Genomic DNA, 12918 nt, shown 5'->3' on the forward strand with positions numbered 1-12918 from the left:
TAATTCATGGAGCTTTACAACAAGATGCGGTCAAAACTTGGGCTTTGAGCCCCAAAACATACCTTGGTGGGATACCATGCCCAACAGACCCCCAACACAAACATCATGACTCATCCTCGAGTCACTCTGTTGGCACGACAATCTTTGCACAGAGTCCCTCCAACTATTCTCGAACTGCGTGGAGGTCAGCAGCGCACTGAGCTGCTACTTTTTGGATTTGTTGCATTCATTATTCCAAGACCTCTGTGTTTGAACTGCTTCTCTACTTTTGTGTTGATATCCCTTGCATTTTTTTATAGTCCCACGCCTTTGTCTGGATCCTTAGAGAACGAAGACTGTGGTTTCACCGGTTAGTCAAATAGTTGGGCCACCCATGTAGGGCTTCAAGCGACTACCATTCACTTTGACTGGGAAAGGCTCTCCATTTAGTTTGACTAGCTGTACTACACCTCCGTTTGTGACCTCCTTAACCACGTATGGTCCTAGCCAATGCATTCTGAACTTTCCCAGGAATTTTTCAAACTTACTGTCATACAGCAGCACTAAGTCATTTACCTTGAAGGTGCACAACTTAATATGGTGATCATGCCAGGCCTTTTCACACTACTTTTGTACCTGCTAATGAAAACCAGGCAGTAACTGTTCCTCCTGAAGTTCTTCTAATTGCGTGAGCCTTTCTTCCAGAGCTTCGCGGTCCATCATACCTGTGTGCACTGCTATGCGCAAACTAGGTACAATATACTCCATCGGCATGACAATTTCCATGCCATAAAATAACAAAAAGATGTTTTTCCTGTTAGTTTCTTGCATGTTTTCCTATAATCCCATAGTACTACAGGTACGCGTAGGTCCCAATCACTTTGCTATGCATTTCACACTTTGGTTAGCACAGTCTCCAGTATCTTGTTGAATTCTTCTACTATCCCATTGGCTTGTGGGTGATATGGTGTGATTTTCTGATGATACACCTAAAACTCTTCTGTGAGTGCACTGATGGTTTCATTCAGGAAATGTGTACCGCGATCACTCATTAAGATGTTGGAATAGCCAAAGCGATTCAACACGTGTTCAAACAAAAACTTCGCAGCCGTGGCGGCCATGCAATCTTTGACTGGCTATGCTTCTGCCCAACGAGTCAGGTACTCTATCACGATGATGATGCATCGCACGCCCATTTTTCCCTGAGGTTTGATAGGTCCTACAAAGTTGATTGCCCACTTTTCGAAGGGCTGCATTGTCATTTGTGGATTCAATGGCATCTCATCCCTCTATGATGGTTTACCAGTCCTTTGACATATATCGCAGGCCTTACAATGTTCTTTTGAATCCTAATGAAGGGTTGGCCACCACAACCATGCAAAGAGAATATTTTTGTGGTCGCTCATCCTGCATAGTGTCCTCCTGCAGCGTCCCCATGTGCTTCTGCGAGGATTTGACTTCATTCAAATTCAGGTACGTACCTTTGCAGTATCTCATCATTTCCCATTTTGTATAGGTTCCCCGTGATGACAGAAAAATCTAACACGCACACCACCAATTCCTTCTTCTGATGGATAGAGTATTCCTTTGGTGCAATCCCTGTTGTCAAAAAGTGGATTATATCTTCGAAGTGTCTATCCGTGATGCACACAACAAAGAGCTGTGCGTCAGGTAATCCTTTCTCCAAACTAGTAGGTTCCTCACCTGTCTCAATACACGACAAGTGATTCGGTCCTGTGTTCAGGTGTCTAGGTTTTACCACGACCTCAAAGTCATATTCTTGGAACAATAAGAGCCACCTACATATGCGCCCCCCCAACACAGGATTATTGACCAAGTACTTTAGTGCGGAATGGTCTGTATACATCTTGAAATGTCCTCCTAGCAAATAGTGCCCATATTTTTGGAGCGTGTACACCATAGCCAATCCCTCACGCTTGGTTATGGAATAGTTATTTTTGGCTTTGGACAATCTACGACTTACAAACGCAATAGGGTGATCCAAGTCCTCTCCGCCCTCTTATGTGAGCATTGCTCCCAACGTGATACATGACTCTTCAACATGGACATGAAACTCCACCTCCCATTTTGGTAAGACCAGGATTGGAGCGGAGGCCAATTTCCCCTTTAGGACATCCAGGCTCTTCATGCAATCATCATTCCAGTAGAATGTGACATCCTTTTTCAATAGTTTCTCCATCGGCGTGGTGATCTGGGCATAGCTTTTGATGAACTTCCTGTAGTACCCTGTGTGTCCCAAGGTAGCATGCAACTGTTTAACACTTCGTGGTGCTTCCAAATTCAGAATTACTGCAATCTTCGTGGGGTCTACCATTAGTCCCTGTTTGCAAACCACATGTCCCAGTAGGTTCCCAAAGGGAATGAGGAACATACACTTCTTAAGGTTTAGTGCAATCTGGTGTCGTTGGCAAGTATCTAGCATCAAGCATAAGCTTGCTACTTGGTGCTTAACCAATCCAAATGCAATCCAATCATCCAGATAGACCTCCAGGAATTTGTGGATATATTCTTTGAAGGCGGCAACAACTATGCGCGAAAAGATGGCTGGTGTGTTTTTTAACCCAAACGGCATGACAGTGTATTGAAAGTAGCCCCATTCAGTGGCAAAGGTGGTCTTGCTCCTGTCTTCCAGTGCGATTTTGATCTGGTGGTACCCTGAGAACCCATCGGTGAAAGAATATGCTTCTTGCCTGTTGAAATTTTCTAATACTTCATCTGTGAATGGGGTCGGGAATGGGTCGTGTACACAGGTATCATTCAACTTCCTGAGGTCCACGCATATTCTTATCTCGCCCTTCTGCTTTTTCTCCTGCACTACCATAGGGCTTACCTAGTCGGATTCTTCCACCGGCTCAATAATTCCGGCTGCGAGAATTTTGCCTAGTTCTACGCGAACCTTTTCCTTGTACTTTGGATTAAAGTGGTAAGCCCTCTTCTTAACCGGCTTCATGTCGGGTTTTCGGGTGATCTTCATCATCCCTAAATCACCAATGATCCCCTCTAAGTATCTTGGTTGGGAATAAGTCCTGGTACTCGCGGAGTAGCTCAGCGACCTTATCCACCATGGCATCATCCCAATAGTCACCGAGCATTGCATACTTCGGTTTGGCCTCCGTCCCAATGTTTACCTGCTTCGTTTTTACTGGCGCGGTGATGTCAGGATCTTCAATCAATGGTCCTTGAACCTTGCAATAGCCTTTAGTTTTTGGAATGTTAATTTTTCGTGGATCTTCATCATCCTCCTCAATGTTTACATTGTAACACTCTAGCGCGCAGCTCAACTGGGTCGCCCATTCTGGCTGAAGCACTTCCATTGGCTCCTGGGGTATTATGAAGATAGCTACTTTTACTGCTTGTAGTGCATCATCAATAATATCCCACCAATGATCCTCAAACATGAAGGTTAACAGGAATCCTTCGCGTAAGATATCCCATTTGCTCATGCCATGGTGCAGCTCTGTCTCAGTATACCAATTCATGGCTATGATATCCAGGGTATGACAGAATAGGTGCACCCACTCAGGTTGTGGCTTTTCCTCGTAGACCTTGGTCCATTTCACGAGGTGTGCATGTGGATCATCCCGTCTGTCATAATTGTCTATTAGTTGCATCTGAGGCGTCCCAAACAGCATGCGCATCATCCTTCTACATTCGCGCCAGTCCTCAAAACTTCTATGATGCGTACCCCCCCCATCTTGCCGGTGTAGCTCGCAGTACCCATTTCAAAGTGTCAAAACGCTGTTGTTTCGATACTTCTCTTTCAAATTTTTTCAAGAAATCATCCACCTCACTCAACCCATCATACATAGGCAAACTTCTTATCTCTATTGCCACACAGTGCAGTGACCTTGTCATCATGTTACAATTGAGCGTGGCTACCTCGTGTAACCAGTTCTGCCATCGATCTATTTCCTCATCTAAATCTGAGGTGCAGGAGATTTTGTACTCCCATAAGATCCTGCCATCCGCGGTTGGATTTACCCAGTCTTTCTCCCGCACGGTTATCTTGTAGATGACGTCTAGATCATCGTTGCTATCATAGTCATGCACTAGCTCTGTGTAGCACGATCCTTCCGCAGGGTCTAAAGGTACCACTACGTGTAGTGACCTTTTCTCAAAAATCATCTTGCGCTTCTTTATATTTATCACTCCATTCATGTCAGTGGCCCAACCTATTCCCAGTAATGCGAGATAGGGATTGTTGTCATCAACAATCTCTATCACTTCAAAATCTACTAGTGCACTTGCTCCTTCAATATCTACTGCGATTCCTTGCAATCTCCCCATAGGTAGGATATTTTGTTTGGTTTTCAATTCATAATTGAATAGGATACCATTGCAGCGCAGGCCTGCCCATGCGCTCCCATGTCTTCTTTGGTAGGACGTTTGCATCCGATCCTAGATCCAAAATCACAAGATCCATTTCATATTCCCCGATCTACACAGTCAATCTCATCTCTCTTCCTGTTCGTGTTGTGTGCTTCCTGAGCTTCCAGACTACGTGCGGTTCTCCTGGCGTGGTTCCAGCACATCTAGTGATGAGTTCTTATAGCCCATTCACAACTTTTCTGTCACACAACAGCTTCATGCATGTCTCCAAAAATGTAGTGAGCATTGATGGGTCCATTTTCGGTTCCAGTTTGTCTTTACTTCCTGAAGTAGAGGCATCCACAAATCTCTTCTTAGCTTCCATGAATGTCTCCTTAGCACTCTCTAAATCAAATTCGGGTTCCTTTTTCAGAGCCTTACGAACCCAGGCACTCTCTTTGGGCTGCTTGCCTTTGTCATCTCCTATCGTGATACCACTTCGGAGCACGATATTTACATTCGGGTCTTCCTCGCATGGCTCAAACCTCATCATTTGTAGGTTCTGAGTCAGGGGAGGTTGGAGTGCTCCTTTATCGTGCAACCTCACTATCAATGTGGGACAGTCCTCCATCTCATGATCCAATTGGGTACAATATAAGCATGATGGTCTCGTCGGATTTATACAATCGCAGACATAATTCCCCGGTCCTCCGCAATTGTAACATATCAGTTGTCTGTGACCTCTTCCTGGTCCAATTCCACCTCGACCTTGTCCGTGCCCTTGAAATCCAGTGCACGCCATCCCTGCATTTTGATCAAGGGCTTGTGTTTCAGTCTGAAATCTATAGGTAGGAGTCTGATCCATCATCAGTTCATAACTTCTACAGGTACGCTCATTGTGGCCTATTGACCTGCAGAAATTACAGAACAACTATTGGGAATTCTACATATATTTCTGTAATATATGGCGGTTATCTATAACATGCTTCCATCCTATCTGACAAATCATGCACCATAATGTAGGCGTTGCACTCAGTCCTGCTTGTGCCTCTGGTCTCAATGGCATTGGTCCTCCTACTGCCAGGTAGTTTGCTAAGACTGGACAATGGTCCTTGTCATGTCCCTAGCCTTTGCGCTTTACGCACCATACCTCCTTGCACGCTTCTGGGTGGGCCATCCCATCCTGTTTCAAACTTTTCATCTCAAGGCACAAGTTTTTCAATTGTGCATGGATCTGTTGAACTCCTAGGTTAGGATCTTGTATCGAGGTCTCATGCAGTCTCATCACGATCTCCAAGGCCTCGGCCTAAGTGGTTAGCTTCTGCAATGACAACGCTTTCCTTAGATGTGGCGTTAGCGATGCTACAAACCATGCGCGGTGTTGCCCATTCGTCAAGGTCATATTTGCTTCACGAATTTTACACTTCAGTCTCTGATCTAGCTCCTAGGGGGTCTTGCCTGGAAGCATCACGATTTCCTTAAATCCAATGATTGATTGTGTCTCTGATTTTGGCCTGCTAAATTCCTTGTTTAGCACAACTTGGATATCCATGATCCCTACATTTGGATTATGATTGGAATGCTTAATGTACCAAGTCAGTGCGCAATCCTGTAGAGTGCTGACCAACGTTACTTACTTTATATTATCATCCGTGACTCCGTGTGCTTCCCATACAACCCTTATCATGAACCAAAAGTGGTTCGGATGTTCATTCCCTACTCCTTTGAACACCAGTAACTTTATCACGCTTTCCATATGAATTGTGGTGGTGGCAGAGGTGGTGTGGGCGAAGATGGGGTGAAGATGGTGAAACTGGAAGTGATGTAGGTGGGAGTGGTATGCGTGAAATTTGCTACTTTATCAAACCGATCGCACTTCTTGGTGAAAACTTCACGAGCTCTTCCTCGCTTTCTTGCAGAGGTGAAATCAAGGGGCTAGTTTCTAGTTCTGCACTACCTTTGTTTTTGTAGATCCTCCCACTTTGCATAGCCCCAAACATTAATTTATTCGCATAACCCTCTTTTCACACAATAGCATTTTAATCCAAGTTTTCAAAGATTTAACGTACTTACCTCGCAACCCTTTGAGGAAGCGTTGTTTTTCCTCGCTATATCTGACTGAAGTATCTACCACGAACTCGACGATAAATCCTCCTATAATTTTATCGAGCTAGTGATCCATAGTGTGTGCGATCTTATCTTTCGATGCTTCCAGTTTGCACCAATTTTGGAGTCCACACAATAGGTTTATCGAGCCTATACCTTCCTTGACTGTATGCTAGATTCATAATCCACTCGTACAACTCAGAGGGGAAGGATGCAAACAATTTTTTTTGGATTTCCGTATATAAGTAGCAATCTAACCACTCTTCCTTTGATAATCACAAATTCCTATTTTCCTATGTCGCGAACTCATGAATATTTCTGTCAAACCACTCTTCAATTCCTTTCTTTGTCGAATTCCAGCGATACGACATCAGACATCTCTATGCAGATCCTGGTCCCAGAAACAGAACCATTTTTTGGCTTATTGGGGCCTGACCCAAGTTCAAAGTTAAGTTAGCCAAACAAATCCCATTACTACTGGCTCTTTCGGCAACAGTCCGCGGAGCACAGACTGAGGTCTCACCCGAAATAGTATGGGAGGGTGCTAGAACCAGGTTTCCGCACCCTGGAGATGTCTGATGAGTTTAAGTGGTCAACAGTTTGACCCTGTGTGTAGGTTGCTTTGCGCACTTTCTCGTACTTCACAACCTAATATACTACCTTTGCGCAGCCCTACCTAGGGGTTGAACGTCATGCTCTACGTTATTACCCAAGACCTTACTGGTATTCCAACGTTAGTTAATTAGCTTTGCCTACTTGAGTGCTTTAAGTATACTTAACAATATAAACCATTCATACAGGTGCACGTAGTAAATAAACAATATATTTGCAAATTATATCAATCATTCATTAACCCAAGAATAGATACACAGAATTATAACAAAGCTTCTCTTTATTAATTCCTTGGTTACAGACTCGAATTCGCCCTGTGCACTCAACTGTAGGGGTCTGCACACTCAGCTGTGGACTACTAGGCCTCTGTGCACTCAGCTACAGAGCCTTCTCCTACTCTACGACCCAAAGACACACTTCAACTTGCGACTCTATCACTTAAACTCTTTCCTTCTCCCTTCTTATCTATCTCCTACACTTAGAGCCTCACTCTATTTATACAATCCCATGGTCCACAGACCATGGGTAGGCCTATTCAGCCGACATTACATTACAACACTAGGGCGGACAACCCTATGACTCTATCATACATTTGCACCCCGTGCTCGCAATTCGTGGAGATTTACAACAAGATTTGATCAAAACTTAGGCTTTAAGCCCAAAAACATGCCTTGGGGGGATTCCATGCCCAACAGAGGCTAAGGTTTGGCTTGAGCTTGCTTGTAAGCTGGAATATTAATCATACTAAGTGTTGGGTTTGTTCTTGTGAGAACAAGCATTGTATTATCATCTTGGATTTATGATTAATCTAATATAGATAGTAGAGTTTTTGAGTTGTGGCTTTCCCCGGGAAAACTTATTGTGTTATGTGCCATTGATTTGTCTTCCTCTTGCTATTATTGTTTTCATCAATCTATTGGCTTCCGCTGGTTGAAAGTAGAAGTAGATTCTTGTCCTGTGCTTTAGTAAATTGCATGAGCTTGTGAATCTACAAGATTTTCTACAATGTGTGCAATTTCTCTGTACATTGCCAAACTAAGTAAGTGTTTCATATAGATTAAAAAGTACAAATAAACTTATGTAGAACTTTTTCAATGGAATTTAGCTCTCCATGGGACTAGACAAATCTTTGGGTCAACACATTCCATGATGAAATCTTAAAAAATTAGTTGTAAATCATTTGGAAATAGTAAAATAGTATACATTTTACAATAAAAATTATTTTAGATAAAATATTTCCACTCCAATTATTTACAATATCAAAATATAACTATAAACCACCTCATAAATAAGTTTAAATTTCAATAGAAAATAATAATAATAAAAATAATATTTTATAAATTTAAATGTAATCTTATTTTGGATTATATGTATATTATAAATAAAATTTAAAAATCATAAAGACAATGTCATACTTAAATTCTTTGGATGAATTTTAGAGTGTTTTAAATGAAAATGTAAAGCTTTAGATATAATTTCAAAATAAAACCATTTTGTGGGCATTCATATAAGAGATGACTTGTTTTATGTATCCACACGATAAGTAAGCATTTAAACTTGGATTTATATCTCGAGCATATCATAATTATGCTTGAACATGATATTCTTATTTTTTGTGGATCTCATTACAAATAAATAGTCATAGACCTTGATGTATTTGTTGAAAGAGGGTACTTCTATCAAAACCTTATAAAAACTATGAAGGAGCTTACTTGCCTTATGGATATCTAGGAACAAAAATGTAGCATGATTACACCCATGTCGATTATGTAGGATAATGTATTTATAATTTGGATAATTCCTAAGGTCAATACAAAATAAAGCTAAAGGAAATTTCTCATCAATACCACCAAGTATGCAGTTCTTATTGTGAACATTAATTGCTCACACTACTTCTCAAATCATGCAACAAATGTGTGACAGAATGGGTGTTAAAGCATAATCCCTATTGCATAGATTTAAAGAAAATATGAATTATGTTACCTTCTTCACATTTTACTTAAGAATCTCACTCGTGCTTCAAAAATTTTGCTCCAATAATTAAGGTTTTAAATGATACATCTCATTTTTCTTGGGCTTGCGATGAGATAGAGAGAAATGGATATAAAGAGCATGTACAAATATTTTACACTTAAAGTATCATCATGTTCATCTTAATATTTCTAACAACAAGAATAAGTGTTATACAAAATACATAAAATTGGGGAATGTGAAATTATCAAAGGAGTAAGGAATTGATGATATAGAAAATTGAATGAATAGAATCACAATTCTCATTGTTGTAATTCCAAATTTAGATTTGTATGATGCTAATGGGGTCTAGATTGTGTAGGTTCATACATAAAATTAAACAAGGACATACAAGTTATTGTTGATATTAATGCATTTTCTTTTATCCCAAATAAAATCATTAACACAATTTTGTGTGAAATGAATAAAAACTAAACATTATCTTTACAATGGGCTTGAAAAAAACCTTTGCGGGATCATTGAATTGTTGAGATATTTACAATAAAGTATTGATTATGTGTTTTTCCCTCTAAGTATTTGTGGTCACAATCAAGATGTTATGAAGAATATACAAAGTGATGGAGAGGCCAATGAATGTTCTCAAATAATAATAATAAAGTAGATACTAAATCGATAGCGATGTTAGTTTTACCAACATGTTAGATTCTTTTAGAGAAATGTCCCATGCAAACATGAAGTAAGAGAGATGACCTCATTTTCTTGGGTTCAATAGATATCTATTGTGTTCTCTTCAAAATTGTAATTGAACCACACATTTGTAGTGATTCTTTATAATAAGTTTCCAATGCCATTGTAATTTAAACCCATAAACAATGACTAATTCTTTTTTTTTGGAAAATCCAAAAGAGAAGGAAAATATAACAAAGGAAAGAGAATTATGGAAACTATGGGATCTAAACAAATTAATTATAGATATTAAATTTTATGCCAATTATCATATTGAGAAGGATAAAAACTGCATATAACAAATGAATTCAAGTGGGTATTTAGGAATATAAGATGTCTAAACTTCTCTCGGAAGATTATATTAAGTGACACTCAAGATGATGGATATTCCAATACAATGATAGGATTACATAGGCATGAGTTTTATGATGGATTTTATTTTGTGGAAGGGTACACGATATCAAGGAATAGACGAGAGCCAATAAAATAAGACATTATTTTAGTATTTAGATGCCAAATGCAAGCAATGAATGATGAGTCGCGAATTTTTATAATGATTCAAATTCATCTTCATATAATATGAAAGGTATGATTCCCATTGATCATGTAAGAGTTGGAAATGGGAATGATGAGCTGTTGAAAATGGAACCTTTCCTTTGAAAAGATATAATATTTTTCATCCTTCATAAATGACAAGTGATTTTAAAAGTTTACATTTTTCTAAAGGGTGTTTTTTGAATTACCCTTCAAGGATATGTTTAAACCCCTGGGAAGGGTTCAATGTTAATAGTTGATTGAGGGTATTAAACATATATTCCAATAATTTTTAGCCCATATGCTTGAAATGCAATTTTATACAAGAATATTTTAGACCAATATAAGGAATAATGCTACATTGTTCCAAATGTCAAAGTTGAAATCCCTTTCAATTATCCACACTAGTTAAAGTGCACCATAAGAACAACAAAAGAATGTCAAATTTCCATGTTCTTTCATAGATGTCATCTTAAGGAAACTATTTCGAATTTGACAACTTTTTTGTATGCATATTACCTAAAACCTAAAAATGTTATCATTTAGAAACTACACAAATTTATCTTTTTTGTGGAAACTTTATACTTAATTAGAACAATATAATAGTTAATATAGAGAAACATCATAAAATTAAGAATTCCTTATTATATTTTTTCCAAAAATAATTAGAATTAAAAAATGTATGTTTCTAAACATTGTTCTACTCAAATATTTGAAAGTGTCGATTTTTTAATTCATCGAATGAATTCTTACAATTTGTTTCATTGTGCACTATGTACATACCAAAAATGAGATATACAGGTAAAGCTGCTAAAAGTTAATGATATTTTTGTAACACATATTTTATCTAGTGCTAAAAATCATTGTAGGGACACTAAAATGATGGCATTTTTCAAATATAGATTTCTTTAAGCACATGAGTTAATTCAATCTCCTTTTTTAAGCATGTTTTACTTGGAAGTAATGCTTCCATGTGTCATAGTGCATTGTAATTGTGAGTTTCTAGGTATGATTGGAATTAGGCTTTACAAGTTGTATTAGCTATTTTCAGAAATCTAGATCCACTATTCTAGGATCTAGAAGAGTCCTTTATTCCTATATATATGTAACCATTGTGATTAATAAAATGTAATGTGTGATTTGTTTGTAATCATGTTCACTCTCTCAATTTTTAAGTGTTTTTGATCTAGCACCTAAACAAATTCCAACAAAAGTAAAATATTAATATTTTTGTAAAACATTTATAGTTTGTATGACAATGATATACCATTTGTAATATTTATATGCTTATGCAATGTCAAATCAATTGTTGAAAATATAGTGTTTCATGAGTTATTAAGAGATAACTTTCAAAAAAAAGTATTGTTCAAATTTTATAGAAAAGAAGAGTGGAATTTATATGATTTAAATTATTGAATGGAAAATTTAGATTGTTAAAAATATGAGGTTTTATTTCAATTGAATAGTCATTCAAATATATCCTTCACTTCAAGAAAGGTATTGTTTCAATTTTGAAGAAAAAGAAAAAGGTCGAATTTGTATGGAAGGTCTCTTTGTTTAGATTATTTAAGGTAAAATGTGTATGAAAATTCTTTATGTGTAAACCATAGAAATCTAGGATTTTATTTATATTGATGTCATTGAGACGTCACCTTGTATTATTTTAATTATGTAGAAAAAGTAAAGATGAAATATGTAAGGACGATTTATTTATTTAAATCATTCAAGGTGGAATTTGTATAGAAAATTTCTTTGTTGAAATCATTCAAAATCTAAGTCTTTATTTCAATCAATATCATTAAATTAATCTTCAAGAATGAGAACTATTCCAATTATACAGAAAAAAGTAAAAGGTGGAATGTGTATGGAAGGTCTCTTTGTTTGAGTATTATTCCAATTATATAGAAAAAAGTAAAAGGTGGAATGTGCATGGAAGGTCTCTTTGTTTAAATCATTCAACACCTTGTAGAGTGAGTATTATTTCAATTATGTGGAAAAAGTAAATGGTGGAATATGTAAGGAACATCTATTTTCTTAAATCATTCAAGGTCATTGGAATTTGCATAGAAAGTTGCTTTGTTGAAATCATTCAAAATATAAGACTTTATTTCAATCAATATCATTGAGTTAATCTTCAATAATGATTATTATTCCAATTATATAGAAAAATTAAAAGGTAGAAGGTATATTGAAGGTCTCTTATTTCTAAGTTTTATTCCAATTATATAAAAAGGTAAAAGATGGAATGTGCATGGAAGCTCTCTTTATTTAAATAATTCAAGATGGAATTTGCATGGAAAGTCTATTTATTTAAATCATTTAAAATCTAGGTTTTTATTTCAATTGCTATTATCAATAAATAAAATTCTATAACAAATATTATTCAAATTATGTAGAAAAAGTAAATGGTGGAATGTGCATGGAAAGTATTTTCCTTTGAATCATTAAAGGTTGAATTTTCATGGAAGGTATTTTTGTTTAAATCATCAAAATCTAGGGCTTTATTTCAATTGTGGAATCATAGAGATATAAATTTTAGGAATATATATATATATATATATATATATATATATATATATATGGAGCTATAGGGGAGGTATTTTAGTTCATACACTATATTTTGTAGGATGTATTGTCTCACATATAAGTCAAGCTATAATG

The sequence above is a fragment of the Pinus tabuliformis genome, chromosome 1_1 (genome assembly GCF_031772625.1).
Source record: "Pinus tabuliformis cultivar Carrire ecotype Pingquan chromosome 1_1, CPIR1, whole genome shotgun sequence".
NCBI lineage: Eukaryota > Viridiplantae > Streptophyta > Pinopsida > Pinales > Pinaceae > Pinus > Pinus tabuliformis.